At 46.2% G+C, this 23135-nt stretch overlaps 1 long non-coding RNA gene across 1 annotated transcript; it reads right to left on the bottom strand.

Annotated features, from left to right (window-relative positions):
• Positions 1–5796: 5796 nt before the first annotated feature.
• Positions 5797–22694, bottom strand: LOC123479963 (uncharacterized). The gene is made up of 3 exons (XR_006655793.2): positions 22502–22694; positions 10189–10505; positions 5797–7897 (listed from the first exon to the last, which is right to left on the bottom strand). It is a non-coding gene; the product is annotated as an uncharacterized lncRNA (long non-coding RNA).
• Positions 22695–23135: the final 441 nt, after the last annotated feature.

Here is a 23135-nt window from a genome sequence, read left to right as displayed (position 1 = left end):
ATGTTTTCCCAGGAAGCCTCAAAATTGAAGGCAGGAGAGAAAAATGTCTAGGAGCTGTGTTGTTATTCGCAGGGTCATTCAGGTTGACCATGACCATGAGGAGAGGCTGGTAGCCTTGGCCCTGACCTTTTTCATTCTCATGAACACAAGCAGGTATCTTTCCTCATTCTCTCTGAAGGACCATCTCCCACCCAAATTCATTGCTATCCCTAGAATCAGGCAGCCTCCCCAACTTGCTTGTTCCTTAAAGGTGAACAACCACTAAGAAATGCAGGAAGGAAATCTAGTTTCCATCTCTCCTGCTTCCTCTTGTTGCTGTTTCCTTGTACTCACCTCACTTCCCCATTCCCCCCAATTAGAGGAACTCTGATACAGTGCAAAAAGCATACAGTAGGATGAACTCTTAGAATTCAAACAATGATTGAACTCAACTTACATCACTCATGAGCTGTGTGATCAGGAGCAAGTTACTCACTCAATCTCCTGTCTCAATGTCATCACTTACAGGTTGAAATTAATAGTATCCTGCTCTCACAAGTGTTGTGAGAGCTCTAGCACATCCACGCACATCCACACACATCCACGGCCCTCAGGACATGAATGTGGCAAATAAAACCCAATGATGTGCTGATTTCTTAATTTGACTGCTTATTCCAATCTATTCTGGCCATGTTGTTGTTGTCTGTTTGTTTGCTTGTTCAATGACAAGGCCAGAGCTGGAACAAGAAAGAAGGATAAAGATGACGAGCAGGAAGAGCATCCTTCAGCACTGACCATTATGCCTTTCCCAGATCACTCCTGGCCTCACCCTAACACCACCACCAGTTGGGGTTTCTCTTCCCTTCACTACCTGCGTGTCCCATGTGCTCCCGCCAGTGAGCCGGCCCAGCCACAAAAGGCCTGAGAGACTCCCAGATCTGGATTTTCCTCTGAAGTAGCAATGCCCTGATTAGGGTATCATGTGACTTCCTAAGTCACCATTCTCATCTCTGGGCTCCTTTATCTACAAGACCCAGTCAAGAAAGGGGTGGGGGCCCTGAGGAGGAAGTGTTTTTGCCTGAATCCATTTCCCATGTCTGCCAGCAGCAACATCCTTTAGAAGAGCTAGAGGGCTCTGAGCTTGTCCGGGACCCAAAGGGGCAGTGCTCTGTCCCTCTGATAATGTGGCAGTTGTGTTTTTCAGAGATAGCTTGTGATGGTTGACTTTATGTGCTAACCTGACTGGGGCATGGGGTGCCCAGACATTTGGTCAAATATTATTCTGAGTGTGTCTGTGAGGGTGTTGCTGGATGAGATTAACATTTGAATGGGTAGACTGAGTAAAGCAGATTGCCCTCCTCATGGGGGTGAGCCTCCCCCAATCAGCTGAAGGCCTGACTAGAACAAAAAGGCTGATGAAATAGGAACTTTGCCTGCCTGACTGCTAAAACTGCAGTCTCTTCCTGCCCTTGGACTAGAACTTGCCCTTGACTATAGATCCATGACTTCTCAGCTTCCATAGACAAGTGTGCCAATTCCTTATAGTCCATCAATTAATTAATTAATTATTGATCAATCTTCTATTGGTTCTGTTTCTCTAGAGAACCCTAATACACACCAGTACCAATAACCATTAGGACTTTTGGTCCCATCCCACTTGCTGTCCTTACTAGGCAACTTCGATATTCCCCATAAGAGGTGGGGACTATATTTCTCCCTTTGAATGTGGGGGGTTTGTGACTGCAGCAGAAATGACACTGAGTGACTGCCAAGGCCAGTTCATAAAAAGTGATCCAGCTTCTGCCTTGTTCTTTCATTATTGTCATCCTAGCTCGTGTAGCACAGAGAAGTTCGGAGTCCAGAGGTTCAGGAAATCTGGAGGCAGGGCGGGGACCAGGCCCAGTCCCCACCTCCCCCAGCCTGGCTCCTCCGCCACTGGTCGGTAGGTCAACCTCTACTCTGCCTGACCTGCATCTCTTAAGGACACAGTGTGGAACAGATGCTTGGCACCTAGAGTAATTTTGGGAAACGGGACCTCTTCCTGGGACAACGCTGCTGTTTTTCTACTATTCAGGGACAGTTACCTGGTGGGAGCATTGATGTGGTCATGGAGCTGGGTCCTTCCACCTTCATTCCAAGATCCAAGATCTTGTGCACCGCCCTTGCTCTGACCCTGGAATCGCCCAGGGTGCACCTTCCACCAAGGAGAGGGAGAGAGAGGAAAATGACCTCCCTCTGGTAGGCCCCCTTTGGGGTCTCAGCCAGAACACCACAGCAACCCCGTTCAGGGAGGTAGAAATGGAGACAAGAGAAGACAGACAAGCAGATAGAGGAAAGCAGAGAGAGCTGAGAACCAGAGGCTCCCAGGAGATGAAATGGATTCAGCCAGCGTTGAAGCAGAGCCTGCCCTTTGCCAGCGCTGCTCTGCTCTGCACTGAGGGTAAAAAGAGGAAAGATGACTGAGTCCCTGCCCTGCCCGTGGGGCACCTGGAATCTACTCAGGATTTGACCCATCGGTAAATAAATTCAAATACTTAGTCACCTGAGGATGGTCAAAAAGGCAGCTGTAAGGGACTGAGCCAGGCCACCCCAGAGCTCCAAGGAAGGAGGCAGAGAGAGGAGACCCTGAGCTGGGTTCTGAAGCTCTGTTAACTGTCTTTTCCATGCCTGCCCTTTGAAGTTTTAACACACGTAACATACTCCTGCGCCCTTGCTGTGTGTCAGGCACTGTTCTGTACCCTTTCCTTATTTGACAACATTTAATCATCACCAAGCCTACATGCCTGATAGATTGATGTCCATTCTACAGATGAGAAAACCCGGGCATGGGAGGCATGAGCTCACACTGCTGGCCAATCACAGAGGCAGAATTTGAACTCAGGCATTTGGGTCCCTGGGCCCTTGCTGTAGCCACAGCCCTACTAGCCTACTGGAGAACATCACAGGACAGCAAAGCTGCGAGGACCTTGTGAAGTCACTGATGTCTGTGTTTAACACTGCCGGGTCCTTTAGATTACAACAGTGCTTGAAAAACAGAGATACCCATGTCCCACTGTGGAGAGTCGGACTCAGGTGGTCTGATGTGAGGCTCACAGAGCTGGATTTTTACCTTTGGCCTGGATGATTTTTCTGGTCAGACACTGACCTAATCCTAGCTGATTTACCACTAAATTTTAAAGGTGAGGAAAGCAACTCAGAGGAGGGAGGGGAAGGGCCCGGGATCACATGGCTAGTTGGAGGCTGAGCCAGCCCCAGAAACAGGCTCTGTCAGCGTCCCCTGTGGTTCCAAATAAACAAATTAACGTTTTGTGTTGGCCCCAGGTCTGCAGTGTCCACAGGATCACTCAGCAGTCGCATATGTCTGGTGACTTGAGAATCTCTAAGGGACAACCCCCACGGCCAGTCCACCATGGTTCTGAAATCCCTCCCATCCTAGATAAGGCCACTGAACTGCAAATGACTTACCTGGAAACGGTAGGATGTTAATAGCCTTTGGGACCTTTGTTCAACAGATGCAAACTTTAAAGGGCTCAGACAACGCAGAGCTCTGCTTTGACAGAGAAGAATGAGAAGAAGGAAGTATGAAGTCTGAGAATTGACACAGGTGCAAACTAGGTTCTCAGGAATGGAGGAGGAGGCCACCGAAGACAAATTTTGTCCCTCACAGTTTTGCCTACTTGGAATTATATGTCCTCGCTTCAGCTGCAAAACCATGGAGGAATGTGACACATGAGACATCTACTCCACTGTCCCTGTCGCGGACACCCAGGAGAGAGGGAGGCAGAGCTGTGAAAACGCGGCCCAGCACGGCCCATGAAGCCAGCTTGGATCAGAGGCACAGCAGCCAAGTGTTATTAACCAGGGTGCTTTCTGGTTAAGTAAATCCCCTTGGATGGAGACAGCATTGGTCCCTCTATTACATAATTCCCTGGAGGAGCAGCTAACCCTCCAGATTTCCTTGAAAGACACACAGCCACCGGAAAAAGTGACTTTGGGTGACATATGTTTTCCGGTGAACTCAAGGGCAATTCTAAACAACACATGTGCCTCACGTCCTCTACCTGGGTGCTCATAAACCGCTGGTATGACAGCCCCACCGGAGGCCCGAACTTGTTTCTTTTCAGGGAAGGCCTTCTTCCCCACAGTCAGCCCACGCTAATCTTTCAGTCACACCCTCTAACCTTTTGGTAGGGACAGCCGAAACCTGGCCAGGAGATAATCCTTTTCACTACTTTATTAAAAAAAAATCACCAAGTATCCAGTTTTGAAAAAGGCATCTGGCTTCATTTCCTTTATCCTCCACAGTAAATCACCTGAGCTGTCCAAAGGATGGTAGAGTGCATCATCTCCAAATCCTCCAAAGATCTGGGTTATCGACTCATCATCCCCAGCCTCTGGCTAGAATGCCAATGGGTCCAAGAAGGGGAGGGCTTGAGAGAGCATCTGACCCAAGGACACCAACTCAGTGCTTAGCAGAGACTGACAGGTAAAGCAGTGAGTGATGGGGGCCAGGTGGGGACCGCTGTGACTCCCAAGAGTCCATACCTCATTCAAGGCAATACAGTGCCCAAAACTTGAGCACAGGCTCTCTGACTCCACTCCATGGCCTTTCCCCATAGGCCAGGTGTGTTTATTTCCTAGAGCTTCCATAACAAATTACACAAACTTAGTGGCTTAGAACAACAGAAATGTGCCATCTCACAGTTCTGGAGGCCGAAATCAGTGTGTTAACAGGGCTAACAAAGGTAAGCTCTCTCTTAAAACTTCTGCACAACCTCAGCAGTAGACTTGAGTCAACTAAGAATCTAGGCTATCTTGAACTGCTACCAATCTTTCTAAAATATTTATTTTTTTTACTCAGGTGAAATTCACCTAACATAAAATTAACCATTTTAAAGTGAGCAAGTCAGCAGCCTTTAGCGCATTCACGATGTTGTACAACCACCATCTCTAACTCGTTCCAAAACATTTTCATCACCCCAAACAAAACCCCGTGCCCAGTAAGGAGTTACCTCCCATTTCTCCCTCCCTTCAACCCCTGGCTGCTGTGATCTTGACTCACATTCTTCTTGGATTCTGGCAGCCCTCATCATCTTTCCTTTTTATGGAGAACTTCTTCTACCTTTTAGTCCATTCTCCACCATTCCCTCCTCTCTCCTCCCCACCCCTCCCCTGACCCAGTGCCACCAGAACTGTCTCTTCCTCATTCCAGAAATGCTCCTAACAAATTCTAGCATGCATCAGAATCACCAGGAGGAGGACCCGTTCAAGCACAGATGGCTGGCTTCCACCCTCAGAGTCCACGATTCAGGGGGTCTGGGGGTGGGGCCAAGAATTAGCATTTTTATCCCAGGTGGTACTGGTCCAGGGCCTGCAATGAGAATCACTGCCGTGGCACAGCATCCACTTAAACCATGAGGGTACAGAGGCACCCTATGGTCACTTAATCCATCTGCTGGAGTTATCTCCAAATTCCAGAGGCATGGTCGATCCAGTTTCCATCCCACCTAACCACTTCACACCTTTGATGCTGATCAAAAACCCTTCCTCCACTCCTCTACCCTCTTACTTCTCCAAGTCAAAGCTGAGGAAGCCCAAATAACTAGGACTTATCCTCAGAGAACAGGAAAATCCCGTCCCAAGCAGGGGAGATGGCAGCCTTGGTGACAAGCCTGACTTTAGGTACTCTCCATGGACTGAGAAAGTGGGCAGTCCGGAGCTGGCTCTCGGCCGGTCTGGGATGATTACAGAGAAAACATCCAACCCCATCTCCACCTACCCACCCACCCACGCTCCTCTGTCCTCAGCAGCCCCACGTGCCCCAGAGTCCTGCAACGCGTCCCCAGGGTGAGGGTCAGATGCCAGCAGACTCTCTTCCCAGGATGTTGAGCAACACTTGGTGAGGTATTTCCAGCACTCATGTACTCCCCAGCAGCCTGCAAGACATTTTCTCTAAGGAGTTTCAACACACATAACTAGTGCTTTGTGCTGATGTGAACGTGGGTTTGTCCGGATGCCAGCGTTTCACCATACAGGAGATTAGCAAACATGAGCCGAAGCCTCTATGTGGCCACATTTCGGTCTCAATGATCTTCCTTCAGATTACACAAAAATGTCAAACCACTCTAGGAAAAGAATGGGAGGGGGCGTCGACCCCATTCAAAGGCCTAATTAATCTAGACCATCTGCTGGTATGAACCCTTTTAAAGTCAAGTACCCACCGTCAGTTTTGCTGAAGATGGTCTAAACTAAGCATGGGCCTCGCACAGGAGCCAGAATCCTGCTCACAGGGTGTTGACACTCCAATCCCCTCGCGCTTTCCTCACACCCTCCCAGGGCTTGAGTGCCCATGGTGCTGGTTCACAGAGGGCTCTGCTGTCCCAAGGAACAGTCGACTCTAGATGAAGTAGGCCCACGCGGGGAGGAAGGTCTGACTTGGCACTCGGTTATTTGGGTGCAAGCGACCAGCTGAGGTTGAGCTGGAGGTCTCCTGCCCCCCAATCGCAGTTCCTTGTCCTGTGGTCTTAGAAAGCTTTACTGAGGGATCTGTATGAGTTTGCTCTGGCTGCCATAACTACACACCACAGACTGGGTGGCTTAAACATCAGAAATTTATTCCCTCACAGTTCTGGAGGCAGGAAGTCTGAGGTGTTGGCAGGACTGGTTTCTTCTGAGGACTCCCTCCTTGGCTTGTAGATGGCTGCTGTCTTCTAGTGTCTTCACATGGTCTTCCCTCTGCGTGTGTCTGTGTCCTAACCTCCTTTTCTTACAAGGACACCAGTCATATTGGGTTAGGGCCTATCCAGTGACCTAATTTTTCTTGATTACCTCATTAAAGAGCTCATTTCCAAATACAGTCATCTTCTGAGGTATTGGGGGTTGGGACCTCAACATATGAATTTGGGGGAAGGACCACAATTCAGTCCATAACAGTATTATTCATTTCAACCATTTACCAAATGTCACTGATTGTAAGATGCACATTTTTTCATATTTTAACATCTGAGAAATCAGGCCCCATCTAACAATCTATGGCATTCAGGGGTTAATTGGTATATATTTTTTTCTAATAATGGTGTACATTTATAAATGACTTCTTGGACCCAAGGATTCACTGCAGTGTAATAGTCCTCACAATACCCCACTGAAATTCATACTTTTTTTACCCCCATTTTACAAATTAGGAAATGGAAAAACACAGGTTAAGCAACTTGCCAAAAGACAGCAGCCAGTAAAGGGCAGAGCTGCGTTTCAAACCCAGTCAGTCTGACTCCTGGGCTCACCGTCTAAACCGCTGTTCTGGACGGTCCCGTGGGTTGCTGTGAGCCTAACTGAGTCAGTACACACGAGGCAGATGCTCGATAAATGTGAGCAACTTAAGTCAGGGAGCCACAAATGGCGTGTGTGTACCTTACAAGTCACAGGGAACTGGACGCGTGTTCCTGAGAGCAGGGTCATCCCCAAAGTGACATATGACCCTGATGCCTTCCCCCTTCGTGAGCAAAAGTTTTCAGTTTAATAACTATAATGATACACTGAAACTAATACAAAATAATGTACACTGTAATTGAAAAAAATTGTAAAACACTACAAAAAGAACCTAAAAAAGTAATGAAAGTTTACCTATTTGTTTCTTTAACCAGAATATATGCTTTCTAATTATCTATATACAAGGTTTGATGAGCTTTGCAAGATTAAAAAAATTAACAAGAAATATCCTTCTCTTTGAGGGATTTTGGGTCAGGCAGGAAAAAAGATAGGTAACAAGTAGGCATTCACATCAAGGCGGTGTGTGACAAATGCCACCAGCGTGGTAGGAAGGAGTCATGGTCATGGTCATAGCTGAGAGGATGGAGGTTGCTTCCAGCGTGGTGATCAGAACCGTGGTGTCTCAGAGCTGGACACATTTGAGCTGGGACTAAAATGATAAGATTTCAAAAGGTTAAGAATGGGCCCAGAGAGTGGACTGAGGCAGGAAACAACATAGACAAAGGGCCAGGAGTGAAGATGTGCGGTGGAAGTGCTGGCTCAGCTGAGCGGCGTCTCTGCGGAGAGGGATAACTGAAGATGAAGCTACAATAGTAAGCAGGTAGGGCCAGGTTGGTGGGGGCCTCGAATGCCACAGTATTAATTTATATGCACAGGAATTCAATTAGAGAGGGTGCGGGGCTGGCGTTGATGTGCAGAGAGGAGAGATTGTGGGCTGTGGCCAAGGAGGAGGTTGAGCTCCTCCTCGCTACAGTGGTCCAGGTGTAGGATGACCAACCCTTCCCAGTTTTCCCAAGATCTTCTCCATCTTAGGAAGGAAAGCCCTGCATCCTTCAGTCTCAGGCATGCCAGGACGGTTGGTCACTCTATCAGCACGAGAGAAGGATGCCGTCAACTTGGTAGACAAAGTAGAGAGGGAGGAATTCCATCAAGGCTAAAGATACAGTAAAGGAATCACATACCCGATGCGGGAACTGGTTAGGTGGCCGAGAGGGGTAAAAGATGAGGAGGATTTAAGAATATTTCAAAGTTTGTGAGCCTGGTTATTGAGGAAAGTAAATAAGTATGCCAGGGAGGGAAGCTGGGTTTGGAGAAATAGATGAGGAATTTCATTTCAGATGTTCTAAGTTTAGATGGTTTGGGCCAACCAGATGGGCTGTGAGTGTGTGTACTTGGGGACACTCAGAGCTGCCAAGAACAAACTCGGGAGCCATCCCCTGGAATTCTGCCACTGCCCAAAGTTGTGATAAGCCTGCCAAGGGCACTCTGCAGGGGGAGATGAGGCCACCGCCTCAACAATGGTTCTCAAACTTTACCCTGGACAGAATTATCCAGGAAGTTGCATAAATGCAAACCCCAGACCAAATTAGGATTCTAGGAGCAGGACCTGCATCTTTAACACAGTGCCCAGGTGGTTCTGTGCAGATGGTCCAAAGACTACAATTTGAGAAACTCCAGCCCACAGGTGTGGAGTCAGAGAATAGGCAGTGATGTGCAGGTCTCCAGATCCTCTCTGCCCTCTCCCAGCCCCCCACTTTCAGATATGTTGACTGCAAGCACTGGCTGGCAATGCCTCTGTCTCCCCTTGGCTGCCTTATACTTGGCTGTCTGGTTCTCAAGCAAACAGGGCCCCTAGATCTGGGTGTGTCTGACGTCCAACCTCATGTCCACAGTGGGTACCACTGGGAATATCAATTGATTCCCTTGTCCCCGAAAGACTGACCCTGTGTATTCTGAATTTTACCAAGATGGTAATTGTAACCTAAGCTAAAGAATTCTGGGGGTCATCCAGACAGGTCACCTGTTTGAGTGAATCACTCGCATCAGTCACTACAGACGAACGTAAAGTGGTGTCTGAGAGAGTCACAATCAGGCAGCGTAAATCATTGATCTGAGGTTTTCAGGGGTCACATGTTCCGATGACCAGAACAGGTTTAGTTACTAGCTCAGAGCGGTGGCCTAAAATAGACTGTAAACAACACGCGTGAGAGGTGGCCCACTGGCTCCACTCTGTCGCTCCTTCAGTAGCCCACAAGATTCTGCCAGGAGGGAGGGAGGGGGATGGGGAAGGAGGAAGGGAAGGTGCTTGTTGACCTGAACTGAAGAGATTTCACAAGTAGAAGCCCAAATGACTAAGGTCAGAATTACATAGTGTGACTTTAGGAGGCTGGGAGAGTTTTCCGTCACCCACATTTTTCTTCATATCCGAACAGGGCTGAAAATTGCACCAGAAAGACTTGGTCTTTTTTGGATTAAGGCTTAGATTGCATCACAGAGTGGCTCTCCCAGGACGGGGTTCCATTTAAAGCTGCCATATCCTAGGACACTTGGAGGGTCATGAAGACCCCAAGCATTGAAGAGTTCTGGGGCAGGACACAACGTGTCCACTACACAATTTGTCCAGGGTCTTAATGCCAATATCGCAGTTCCCCAGAAGCAGCCTGGCCGGTGGTCAGACAGACTGCTCAAACAGGGAAGAGGAAATGGGCTACAGAGAAGATAGGAGAGAGGTAACTCTTAACTGTGCAATTAATTTGCAACTTGTATTATACCATCTTCCCACCAGCTCTGTTGTTTTAAGTCCCTTGCCCCCTGATTTATAAAGTGAAATCACTCCTCACCTTGCGGTACATTTCACACACATTTAGAGGAGGGACTTGGGCTCTTTCATGCCAACTCTCCTTTCCCAATTTAGAGATAAAAATCAGAAACTGATCTCACCTTTGACAGAGTTATGCGATTGCTTTGGGCAGGACAAGAGTAGGCTGCCATGCTAGGTTGGCTACAAGAGTGAAGCCAACCCAGTAACGGGAAGAAGCAAAATGAAGTTCTGTGCTGTCCACGTACAGGAAAATGCCATCGGTGCTCCATGACGTGACACATCATTCAGATGGTGACAGCGAAGTGATTCAAGAGGCAACAACAACTCCTCTGTGAGGATGGTTGAGTCTGTTCTCGGGGTCACGGGCTGGTGACCTGACACCAGGAGGACGTGCTGGAATTTTCCTTGATACTTTTGTCTGCCGTCAGAATTAATACTGCAAATAAAACACTGGGAGATTCAGGGCGCTTTTCCATTTTTCAGTGTGTTTTTCAATAAAAGCCCATCTTAAATCAATTCCTTTCAATTAATTTTACCAAAAAGAAACTCTCAAGTACTTAATATTTTGTCTTTTCCTCCTTATGAAGTTCCCACCCCCAGCCTTTCCCCAGTTCTAAGGGCGAATGTAACTGGCTCAGTGAAGAAAAACAAAGAGGTGGTAGATAACAAGTGTTAGAAATTCAACAGGCACAGTTATTTGGTTAACTCCTGACCTTCAATGTGTCTGGCACACTGTCAGGTGCTACAGGAGTTGTGAAAACGTGCAAGTGCTATGCTACTTGCCCTCAAAGAGCCACGCCCTCAGTTAGAGAGTCAAGGCTCCTGCACAGACCAACTGCCCCATCTGATGAGTGTCAGCCCTTTCCATGGGCCTGGCCCTTCTCAGAAAGTTTCACGGAAATGGGCCCGACATCCTGAGTCTTCGGTGTTTCCACCATGGAACCTCATTAGAAACCTGGGGCTGGTTAATTTCCTACACCCACGTGATTACCAACCTTCACTTTCTCAGCACTGCACAGCGCAACCCCTTTCTAAACATTCCGCACTTCATTCTGCCAGATGACCTCCTGGCCGCTGTGCCTTCAGTCCATGAAATCACCAATCTCTCAGAGACTCCCATGTGAAGTCTCTGCTCTTTTCCCACCAAACTCATCCTCAGCTGCAGCCTAGGCCTTTCCTCTAGAAGTGCTCCTTGTCTTACAGTTCTATCAATTCTGTGCTGTTGTCCACAAGACTGTGTCCTTGAGCCTGTGTCTTCTAGACTGTGTAATCTAGGTTTTGTCCTCTAGAATATGTCCTGGATCCAGTGTCCTCTAGCCTGTGTGCTTCAGCATGTGTCTTTGAATCAGTGTCCTCTAGACTGTGTCCTCTAGATTGTATGCTTGAGCCTGTGTCCTTGAGCCTGCAGACTGCCTTGAGTCTAGAGCTTCTAGGCTACTGTTTCTTTTTAAACCAAAGCCATTTCACTTGTTTTTCCCCTCCACGCTTTCTACCACCTCATTATAAGCTGCAACTATGATTTCCCTGACTACATCACTGGTCCTTAGTAGGGTAGAAAGCAGAGTTAAGGGAGATGATTTCATTTCGAGCCTTGTTGCGTTTGGGTTGCCCATGAGGTATTAATCTGGAGATGACTTACAGGCAATTGGATATGTGGATCTTGGATTCATAAATGAAGCCTGTGCCCAAAGCATAGACTTGAGGGTCATCACCATGTAGGAACAGTTGAAATAAAACATTCAACAACTCTGGAGTGGATGGAGGTTGCTCAGGGACTACAAGAGGAAGAAGAGAAAAGGGCAGGGAGTGGCAATCTTTGAAGAATACATTTAAGATGCAGGTAGGCAGAAGATAAGCCACGTGGATGAGGAGAAACAAGGGGAAACTGGATGGCTGTGGAGTCATGAATTGATGGGAAGAGGGAGAAGGGAGGAGTCAACACTGCCAGACACCGCAGAGATGGCAAATAAGATAAAGATAAAAGTGCCCATTGAGTTTGACCACTAAGCTGTGAGCCTAAAGTCTGTGACCTAAGCAATTTCAGAGAAGAGAGGAAATAAAAACCTGATTATATATAGGAATTAAAGGAAGGTGAGAAGGCGGACTTTGGTACAGACTCTTATTTGGAAAAGCCTTAACTAGAGGAAAGGAGTCAGGTAGCTAGAGAACCACGTGGGATTAAGGAAGGATCCACCCCCAGTTATTTACAGTCTTTATTGTTACGATTGCTTTAAGATGGGTTAAATCTGAGCTTATTAACAATATGGGTGCTGGGAGCCTATGGACACAGAGGGGTTGAGAATCACAGCAAAGAGAATTAATAGAGCGAGAATCTAGAAGAGATGAGAATTAAGAGCTTAGGTGGAGTTTTTAGTCTTAAACTTATTTTCTGACTCTAGGGGAAAAAATAGCCCAGGGCAACCTGATATGTGGGAGTTCTAACCCAAGAGCTTCAACATCTTTCCTTAGAGAAGAGAGTTCATCTTCTGAGAATAAGGGTGAAAGGGCTGAGGTGAGAATGTGGGAAATGTTTGAAAAGGTATGAATGAATGGAGGAAGGGTTGGCTGAGGACAAGAATGGACTTGTTGGGCCATCATTGGAGATCCAGCTGAGACGGTGTCTCTCTCAATCAGTGACCTATGGGCACACCTGTCTTGAGTTTCTGTAGCTGTCCTCAGCAACTTCTGCTCTCTGTGTTTAGATGTGAAGGAACAATTCTGGGAGGTTTGCTTGTTGGGTTACTGAACAGAATCTGTGCTCACTGTTATACATTCTTGTTCTAGGCGTGGATTTGTCTTCCTTGCCTGCCATGCTCCTGCCATCGATAGCCTTACTCAGTGTCTTCTATGGACTTACTCATTCATCCCACACAGTACTGCTTTTCTCGAAGACAGTTGTTTTATGGGAAAAGAAGTATGGCCATGGGATCACACTCATGGGGTTCACTGGTCTTACCGTATGCTCTGCATCTAGAAACAGATAACCTCATAGAATGAGAGAATGGCCAGTAAAGTGTGAGGTGGGAGCAGTGACTAGCAAGGTTATGGGATGTGGCATATATTCCAAATCAGCAAAAAACAATTAGTGATGTTTATTCCATAACCAGAATGCGTAGCCATAGAACTAAGCACAAAATATCTCTCATTCCTACATCTGATGACCCATTTGCAAGATATCTGCTTCCTGCTCCTGACACTTTGAGCTCTGCGGCTTTAGAACTCATCCTACACCACGGGGCAGCATAATTGTCCCAAAGAACTACAAGTTGAGACTGCCATGTAGCTACTCAGGGCTCTTTATGCCATTGAAACAATAGGGGCGTGGGAAGAGTTATTTTGTAGCCAGGGTGATTGGTCTTGGTGATTAAGGTGGAAAAAGCATGTTGTTACACAATAGGGGTGGGTAGAAATATGTCTGGAATGCAGGGGATTCTCTGGGCCACCTCCTAAAATGGTCATATCTATGATATTAATGAATAAAGGCTGAAGAAATCCTATACAGGCAAGACCATCACGGGCTAGACTCCTCAGGAATAACTTGTTCAGGACACTCCATTAAGTTAAGAGCCCTGACTGACTGAGGCATGGGCTGAGGGCAAAGGAATTGGTAGTACAGGGGAGAAACTAGAAATCCTAACCATGACCTTGCTTGACCCTTTATAGAAGGAGAACTGTAACAGCTCTCCATACTTACTTTATTCCATCCTCTCTCTCTCTCTCATTTCTTTTATCCTTTTCTGTTTCTCCTACTGTTGTGATTGAAAAGGCTGTCTTTCTCATTTATTCCTTAGGTTAGAGGATAATAACATTGGATTATAAATGAACTAAAGGAGGAAAAACCATTACTCAGAGATGGGTGCTTTGACCATTAGACTTTAAAGAGCAGGTAAATATGTGTGTGTGTGGCCATACATGAGCCAGTTATTATTAAACCATATAAGTTTGCCATTTTTAGGTTGAAAAGTCAAAAATCAGCCATCTCCTATGATACAACTTAATAGGTTAGGTAGGGACATCAGTTGTTGCTGTTGTTTGGAAATTTAAGCGAAGGGAAAGGTGTGTGTGAATGTTGATTACCAAAGTGGTAGATCGTGACATTACTTGCTCAACACCCATTCCTACCCTCCTGTAGATGGTAGATTTCTCAGGCTCCCCAGTAGTAAAGCTTCTGGGTGTGATTTGAGCTCTACCATTAAACTGCACTTGTATTAGCCTTCAACTGTGAATTGAATGAGGTAGGAAGAAAGGCTGAGTGCAAAACATTCATTCTTCTGATGTGGATCAGGGAAGGGAGGCATCTTCCCAGAGCCAGCAGCTACAATGATGGTTTTCTGATGCGGCTTGTGGGTCTGGTGACTCCCTGACCCTATCAAAGGCATGCAATTCTGGAACTAGCACTATCTCACCCTGCAGAGGCAACAGCACCCTTGGCAGTTGGGTTCTGCAGGGTGGTTTTTGGAGGTTCTCCTCTCAATGAGTCTGTGAGCTGCACATACCCTTTAATGAAATTCTCAGTGCTTATACTCACCAGGGTGGAGTCTGTCATTTGCATGTAAAAATCCTATCTGCCATGCACAATATCTACCACTCAGCACTGAGTTCGGACCCAGTCTTCCCAAATCCTTCCATCCACAGCGTATGAGACACTGACATCCAGAAAAGGGCACCCGCCTTTCCTCTCTCATCTCGTCTCTTCTGATGCCTTCTCCTCACTTAGCAGCCTAACGTTTCACAAGGTGAGGAAGTGAACAGCACTCTAGTCATCTAATCATTTCTAGAAATAACCTAAATATAAATAAATTATTTAAATTAATAATTTATAATTTAGAACTAAATAATCGACATTAATCTAAACATATATAATCTAAAAATCAACTTCATTTTGTGATCTTCAGACTGTACACTTTGGAAGCCCAGGAGAGCCCTAGCGGATCACAGGAGTCTCCCACTGAGTTGCCTTTCATCAAATGCTGAAGATAGAAATTGTCCAACCTGATACCATTTGTTAAAAACCATTCACCATGTCAAGATTCTACTTAAGGTTTTCTTTGAAAAATAGAGTTCTACCCCTCAGACATGTTTAAGGCTCTGCTTTCATTACTGACCGCGGCACCAAAAGTGAAGGCGAGACTCAGACGCAGTTCAGGAGCGGCCCTGCAGCCAGGACTGTGAGTCTCCTCACCGCAGAGACAGATGAATCACAATCACCAGAGACACGGACGCCTTCAGTTACTGGTGGGTCACCTGTATGCAGCCAGCCCCGCACCATTAGGCATGGGGACACGAAGGTGAAGCATAGAGTTTCTGACATGGAGTGCCCAGCCTAGTGTTCTGTATTTAAAATTAAAGCTGTATTGAACTTTTTTTTTTCCACAATACTTAATCAAAGTGCTTTGTTGTCTCTGAAACCCAGTGAAAAGAGCTCTAGATTCACAATCAGGTGCCCCAAGTGCTGAGTTCTAGTACAAACTCTCTTTCTCCCTTTAAACCTCAGTTTCTCATTGGTGATATGCAGTTAAGACCTCACTAAATCACTGTGAGAAGCAAATGAAGTGGTGGGTGTTAAGTCATTCTGTTGAGGTCCAAGCGTTACACAAATGGAAGGTATTATGCTTATTGTGATGGAATCTTTCTTTGAAGAGTCCAGAGCGAAGACTCCCGGAGGGCCTGGCTCATCCTGATGTCCTGGTGAGACCAGAAGCCACCCAGCTGTGGGACTGTGAGAAGAGCAGAGGCTCTGACATAGCTCCTACCTTTAGCCTGCCTTGTACGACCTGTGCCACCTCAAGCAGGTGACTCACCTTCAATTTCCTGACCACTGAAACAGGGCAATATCTCCTCCTTAGGAGGCTGTTGTGTGTATAAAGTGAAATAATACCCATAACGTGCCTCGTTCAGAGCCTGGCACAGGGTAACTGTTCAAAAGAAATGTCACCTGCCGACCTTCCCAACTTCCCCTGACCCCACAGCACTCTGCCACATGGCTTTATCCCACCCAGCCTTCCAAAGAGTCACCCCTGCACCAGGGCAACAAAGAAAGGAAAGTCTTCAGGCTTCGCAGTATCCTTTCAGCGTAGCTTCTGTGTAAGCCAGATTTACTTAGCCCACATGGAGAATTTTTGTACGTTGGTTAAGTGATCTGGAAGCTGTTCCATTTACCCAATTCACTGGAGAAATATTTATTGATTGCCCTCTGTGAGCTTCTCTCAGGACTCCCAGAGTGAGAAGGGCTTCAGGAAAGAACAGGTCACTAGTATTTCTCTGGCCAGAGCTACAGAGCGTGAGAAAAGGCACTGTGTAATTAGCTGGTCAGGAGACAATTGTTTGCAGTTACAAACAAAAGGGAACCTCCAGCCTCAGCCAGGGGGCACTGGCTGCCGCTTGAGCAGAAATATCTTGCCAACATAGCACTCTCACAGGAAGCCAGCTCGGCCCAGCAGACCACACTGAGGTTCCCTGTGTGCCAGGGACATGGGATATTGAATGAAATCCAGGCCATGCACCTGGGTAACAGAAGGTGACAACACTACAGGCCACCAGCGGGGGATCCCCGGGCACCCTAGCATCCTCCCTGTCATTTGCATCTGAAAGGTTTGGAGAAGAGTGAGTTAGGCAAGCTGTTGGCTACAGGAAACACTGAAATTACCTTGGGAGAGAGAAGAAGGGGCAGCCTCACCTGTGCTTGGGATATAGAAAGGGCACAGCCAGTTCTTTGGACACTTGTCAGGCAGCGACCCAGCCTGGAAGCAACCTGCCACCAGTGAGCAAACACTGCCCATTCTCTGTGGCCACAGTGTGAGCTCTCCAAGCCACTAGCGTAGGCTGGGAGATGACAAACACCAACCCCAATGGCTCAGCCAGACTTCACACCTGGCTTCTTGGCTGGCAAGGACCTCAAGGAGGCAGACAGGCAATTTACAAGTTCAGTAACTTAACTCTAGAAATAAGGCCTTGGCACTTGAACATCCTACCAAAAAAAAAAAATATATATATATATATATCTAAAGACATTCAAGGCATCATTAAGAATTTTGGTCACGTTCAGGTCCCTTATCTCTTATGTTAATAGTAGTAGTTTTAATAACTCCCAAAGATGTGAATTCACCAAAAGCCAAGTGCAAATGGGGCTCAAATGAATAATCCTTGACCACAGCCTTAGTTTTAGTTCTGTTTAGTCAGAAACAAACAGGTTAAAACTCTCTCTTAAATTAATGGCACCATTAAGTCATTGGGTGTTTCTCTGCACAATTCAAGATCAACCCGTTTCTGTAGGAATCCCCTGTGATCATTAGCTATCGCAGGGAAGAGAGAAAACAATGAGCTAGGCCATGAGGTTGTGTCTGGGATAGAATTGCAGAACAGGATCTGCTGGTAATGATGAAATCCCAGTAAGCAATAAATTGTTCTCTTCTCTTTTTTTTTTCCTTTGAATTTCAAGCAATATTAAGTAGTCCAAACTCTAGAAGGCACTGGAGTTCCAGACACCAAGTGCTATATTAGCCAACCCATATTGAACAGGAAGTGCCATGAACCCATGCAGCCTCCATCTACTCTACGACCCAGTAAGTCGATGTTATGCAGTGGGGCAGTTTGCATTATTTAGAAGCATAATCATCTGGTGAGTATGAATGTTATAAAATCTGGTGTCTCATCTTCCCTTTTGTTTATGTAAAATCCTCTCAAAAGCCTCCCCAAGTATTTCTCAGAGCCCTCTGGGAACGTCTTTCATGGCTACGAACAGTTCTGGGCTTGCTCTCCCACTGAGCCACGCTGGGCATCCACTGGGTCACCCCTGGGGTAAGGCTGTCTTGCCTAGGGCCCATGAGCCTGGGTCCCCAAGTCTGCTCTCCCAATGCTGCACATAAGAGCTGCATTCCTCCATCCCTCATGAACCTCGAACCAGCCCGATTCCCTGCAGGCATCCAGAAATGGGCAGGATCCTGCCCCTTTCTGAAGGGGTTGGGCTGGGTCCCCCTCCATTGCTGCCACATCTTCCCTGTGCCCCTCAAGTGCCTTAGCACCTAAAAGGTCCTACTCTGGATCCCCTTCTGGGGTCTCCTCTCATGTACCCCCCTGAGGACACCTAGGGGCCCACATGCCCCTTTTCCACTTAAGCTTAGCCAGGAACACTCTGCTCTAAGAAACCTGTGAAGTTCACAAGGCAAGGCAGACATTTCCAAAAATGGTCACAGAGGGTGGAAAGATGCTACAAGAACTCTAGGATTGACTGCATCTGTTGAGTCATTGAGAAGAAAGAAGAGGGGATGACACAGGAAACTTTTAGTTCCAGGAGCCCAGCCCTGGGCAGGTTCTCTCCACAGGTGTTATTTCATTTAATTCTCAAATAACCTTATTTGTTCCCATTGTCCATATATCACAGATGCAAAAGTCAAGGCTTTGACAGATGAAGTAATACCCTTCGTTACACCACAGATCATACTTTGGGAAGCACTACTCCAGAGTTCTCAGCTAAGGAGTAGGCATTCCAGAGCACCTCTTTTCTGAGGGTGAGTGCAGGCCAGAAGAACAAAAGCAGTTGTCTTCCTGGCGTCCTGAATGCTAGTGTCTTCGGTCCACACCACTGAGCTCCTCTGGGCATCATCACACCCCCGAGACCATCATGTTCATTTCACGGGCTAAGTGAGGCACAGTGTGCCAAAATCCTAAAGAGGGGGCATGGGATTGAAAACATCTGACACCCTTTTTTCCAATGAGCGTAGGAGCCTTGGGAGAAAATGAAGCTATCAATAGCTGTTTTCTAAATAGAACAATTTTTATACCTCCCCTGGAGCTGGTTCAGAGGAGACCCCATCCCATGGCTTTATTTGGATTGGTATATATCTAATTTCAAACTACAGGAATATTCAAAGCTATTCAAAGTCCTAAATCATGAATAGGAATGGAAGCCAGCAATGCAGGGGATGAGCAAGCAGGTTATTGCAAGTCTCAGTCCTTCGTGCAGACAAGAGTGTACTATGTGTCTTCTTTGGGCTGGGCTAAGGACAGGGTGAGAAGAAAAGAGTAATAACTCAAGGTCCCTACTTTGAGTGGAAATTAATCTCTCTCTCTCTCTCTCTCTCTCTGGTCTTTGTTCCCTCCTCAATAAACAAGGGAGCTGATATCGTGACATTGTCAGGGTACCTTCCCTTATTAACAACACTCAGCCTGGGTCCTTTTATACACTCAACATTTTTTCAAACTAATTGCTAGTTCCACTCCTAGACTCAAGTTTTAAAGAACAGGTATATCAACAGGTCAAAACAAATGCCAGTGATGAAACAAGGAAATGCTCTGCTGGACTTTGCAAATCTCAAACAGTTTTCTCTGTATGCAAATGAACACGGAAGCAGGGACTGGAACAAAGATGACCCTGTGATAAGATCCTCTCTGTGCAAATAAGAATGTGAACGTGGGGAGGTGTACTCCATGACCAAAACCTCCATTCAGGGGGGTTGAGTCACACCTTGGCCTTGGCCTTGACCTCCAACAAAAAGGTTTTGCTGGAGGTCAGCAGCACCTCCAGGCCTGAGGAGCAGAATGAGCTACTAAAAAAGAACTTTCCTCATGCAGGATCAAAATTAGGCTGCATTTTTTGCATGTGCCAGAGAGTAAAGAATGCTGAACTAGGGGTCAGAAGGTTTCAATTTGAATCAGCTCTGCAGCTCCCTGAGAGTGCCTCTCCAGGCAACAAGGCTCAGTTTTCCCGTCCTTGAATGAAAGCAGTGGTGGTAACACCACCAACCCTGATGGTTACAAAGCAGTGTTGTGAAATTCTAAAGAAATAATATATCTGAATGATGCAGACACTGGCCTGTAGTGTCCATGGCATTATGGATGAGACGAGAGAAATTCACATGGACTACAGAAATTCTGTGGAGGAAAAGGGATGACATGGCCCTCAGTGAAAGAGAAGGCTGACCCCATCTCTTGCCTGCACAGGCTTTTATTGCTTTTCTGGGCACCTTATATTGAGGATGGTCCTCATTTACTATGCACAGGTTCCCTTTAGGTGGTTACAGAAAACAAAGGAGAGGATGTTGCTAATTACATCAAAAAAGGAGGATATTTGCAAATGTAAAGGGAAAAGTGGTTGTACTGGTTACACTAGTCTTTGGGAGGTTTAGCATAGATTTTAGGAAGTCACTTTAAAGATATGCAGTAAACATTTGCTGCCTCAATTCAGGGCGAGGGAGTTTTAGCAAAAGCAAGCCTCAAAGCAGCCCAGGTACAATGCAGGCCTGATTCCCCACGGGAGAACCTATCCATGGGCATGGGTCCTGTGTGCCAGACCTCACTCCACACTGGCTTTTCCGAATGGGGGCTGGGCTACGTTTCCCATGCCACGCAGAAAGGTCTCCTATATCTGAAACCACACTGTTAGCTGCCCACTGCATCACAAGTATGAGATTCTCACTATTATTGGTGTAATGGTCTCCAGAAGATTATGTAGAGAAAATTCAAGTAGTCCGATTGTGATTTTGTTTATCTCCTACCATTTCCCTTCTGTAGAAATAAAAAGTAGCTACTTGCTAAATAAAAGTCAATTATAGAGATAGGCAATTTTTTGTGAATTCTATTGAGTCCAACCATCCTGCCTCCATCTAGTGTCATACAAATGCTAGTTATTAGTAGGCATGCTGCTTGCTACATCAACTTGGACTTGATATTTTATTCTTGCAGAAGGGAGGCCCGTGAGGCCAAGGACGAAAGCCCAAAGTTTGCTTCTGTGCCAGCACTGCCTCCCTACTCCCTGGAGCAAGGTTGATGGCTGCTGTGAGGACAGGTCCATTTGGCCTCACAGGAGGCTCTCATCAACTTCACACTTCGTATTTTATGGTTAATAACTCATCCTCAGCTTCCAAAAAGCAGACAGGAGCTTAATGAATAAAATCATCAACCAAATACCTTATCAGTGGTTTTCTGTTGTCCAAACAGCAAGCCCCAATTTCTTAGCCAGGCACACAAGGTCCCTTACAATTTGTTCCCAACCCAGCTTCCCAGTCCCGTATCCAATTACATCTATCTACCTACCTACTTGTATATGTATATGTATATATTGATATATGTATATCCATATCCATTCCTACCCCTATCCACATCCGTATCTATATCCTTATCTATATCTATATCTATAGCTATAAGTAACCATAAAGAGGGAATTATTCAAAGTTCCAGGGGGACACATAATGTAAATTGTATCTGAAAGCTTATTCAGTGCGAAACATAATTGTTCAGATATTACACATATACTTTCAATGTGGGCAGTAAAAGCTCTTGGCAGCATTATCTTCTCATTAGAGTCACTATTTCTTGTTAAGACACATTGAATTTTAGGGTGCCACTTCAAATTGTTCTGACTTGCAACAATCTCCATTCGCCTCATAATTCTCAAATACTGATGTGTTTTTTCACAAATAGTTTTGTGTTGTCTTTAGTAGGCTGGATGTCCTCTTCCTGTCTTTGTTGTAACTCCTGGTGAGGTTAGGCCTACATTCAAATGCTCAGGGAGCTACAAATATGTATCCTCCTTTCCCAGGCTTATGAGGATTCCCCTGCTGCAGCCATACTCTGCTTTTGGGTCCACTCCAAACACTCTTGTTAAGTCCCACTCTCATACTTTCAATCTTAGATACATACTCAAATGCTCACTGACCAAAATCTGCTATAAATAACGCATTCAGTTGGTCACCTCCCTAGTTTACACTCATCTGGAAACTGAGATCTCAACACCATCATCTTCCACTTTAGTTAGTTCCTTGCAGATACCCCAGCAAGCCTTGGGCCCCCTGGACTGTGTCTCTGGTCTGTTTGTGACTTTCACCTATATTGTTGTACATTATTGTCTTTGCTGCCAGAATCCTACATCCCTTCAAAATCCAGCATAAATCTCCCTTCCTCTGGGAAGCTTTCCCCAGCTTCTCACAGCCAGATCTGATATAGTATAAGTAACCACTGCAATCACACTGCCAGTCTTAGATTAGCACTTAGTGTACTTCTATCTGCCTGTTGTTATTCTTTTCCCAATAAGATGGTAGTGCACGGGAAGTAAGGACTGCGTGTCCCTACAAGGCTCTCGGTGGGCATCTCACTGTATATTTATGGGAGAAATGCCACAGGAATCCTGCAAGACTGAGCAGCTGAAATGCCGAAGAGCTACACAGAGAACATTTGGTGAGTATGCATGCTCCCATGCCTGCCTTGGTGAAGAGTGTTAGCCCTGGAGTCTCAGAAGAGCCTTGACCATAGAACCCTTCACTAGAAGGCTATTTGGCGAATATAAAACCACCCTCCCCCAACTTTGTACAAACCAAGAAGGTCAACATGAGAGTGACAGTCTCACATCCACACAGCTACTTAAAAGCAGATCTAACACTAGAATAACATGAAAAACCACCACAATCCAGAACAAGTAGTATAAAGCTCTTTCCTTACCGAAGCATGAGAACAGCTGAAGAATGTCTTCCTTAATATTGACCGTCACCGCCATTGGCATCTACGGAGTGCTTTCCAAACTCAAGTCTCCTCTGACTCAAGGTCATGAAGGGGAAACAAATTTATCAAATGAATCCATCCCTAGTCCCACACCAGAAGCATCACCGTGTGGGGGCTGTCCAGAGACCACTGAGCCAAGGCACCCACAGAAGCTGCATGGATAAGTGAGAAGAGAATTGGGTTGTCATTTGGGATTTGTTCCAAACCAAGAAGCACCATCTTGGATTAGTCCTTCACCCACTCCGAACCTTGGTTTTCTTATCTGTAAAATAACTCTGTCCTTTCCAGCTTACACATTCTGAGACCATTTCTCCTTTAGCGTATGAACAACAACACCTGAAATCTATCCTCTGGCAAAAATTAAGTGCCCGAGGGAGCTAACCCAATGCCTATGTGTAGCTGATGTTTACACTGAAGTCCCTCCGTTCTAGGACTACAAAATGATTTCCGAATGTGAGGAAGCACTCACTCATGCCATCCTGGACATTCCAAATCTGGTCTTAACTTAATCTATCTTTCCCTTGTCAGGGCTCTTATTCTTTTTCAGGGAGGAGGAGAAATGCTCAGATGCAAA

The sequence above is a fragment of the Desmodus rotundus genome, chromosome 13, assembly GCF_022682495.2.
Source record: "Desmodus rotundus isolate HL8 chromosome 13, HLdesRot8A.1, whole genome shotgun sequence".
Taxonomy (NCBI): domain Eukaryota; kingdom Metazoa; phylum Chordata; class Mammalia; order Chiroptera; family Phyllostomidae; genus Desmodus; species Desmodus rotundus.
Note: the sequence above shows the minus strand (reverse complement) of the source record. Positions and strands in the feature narration are given on the sequence as shown.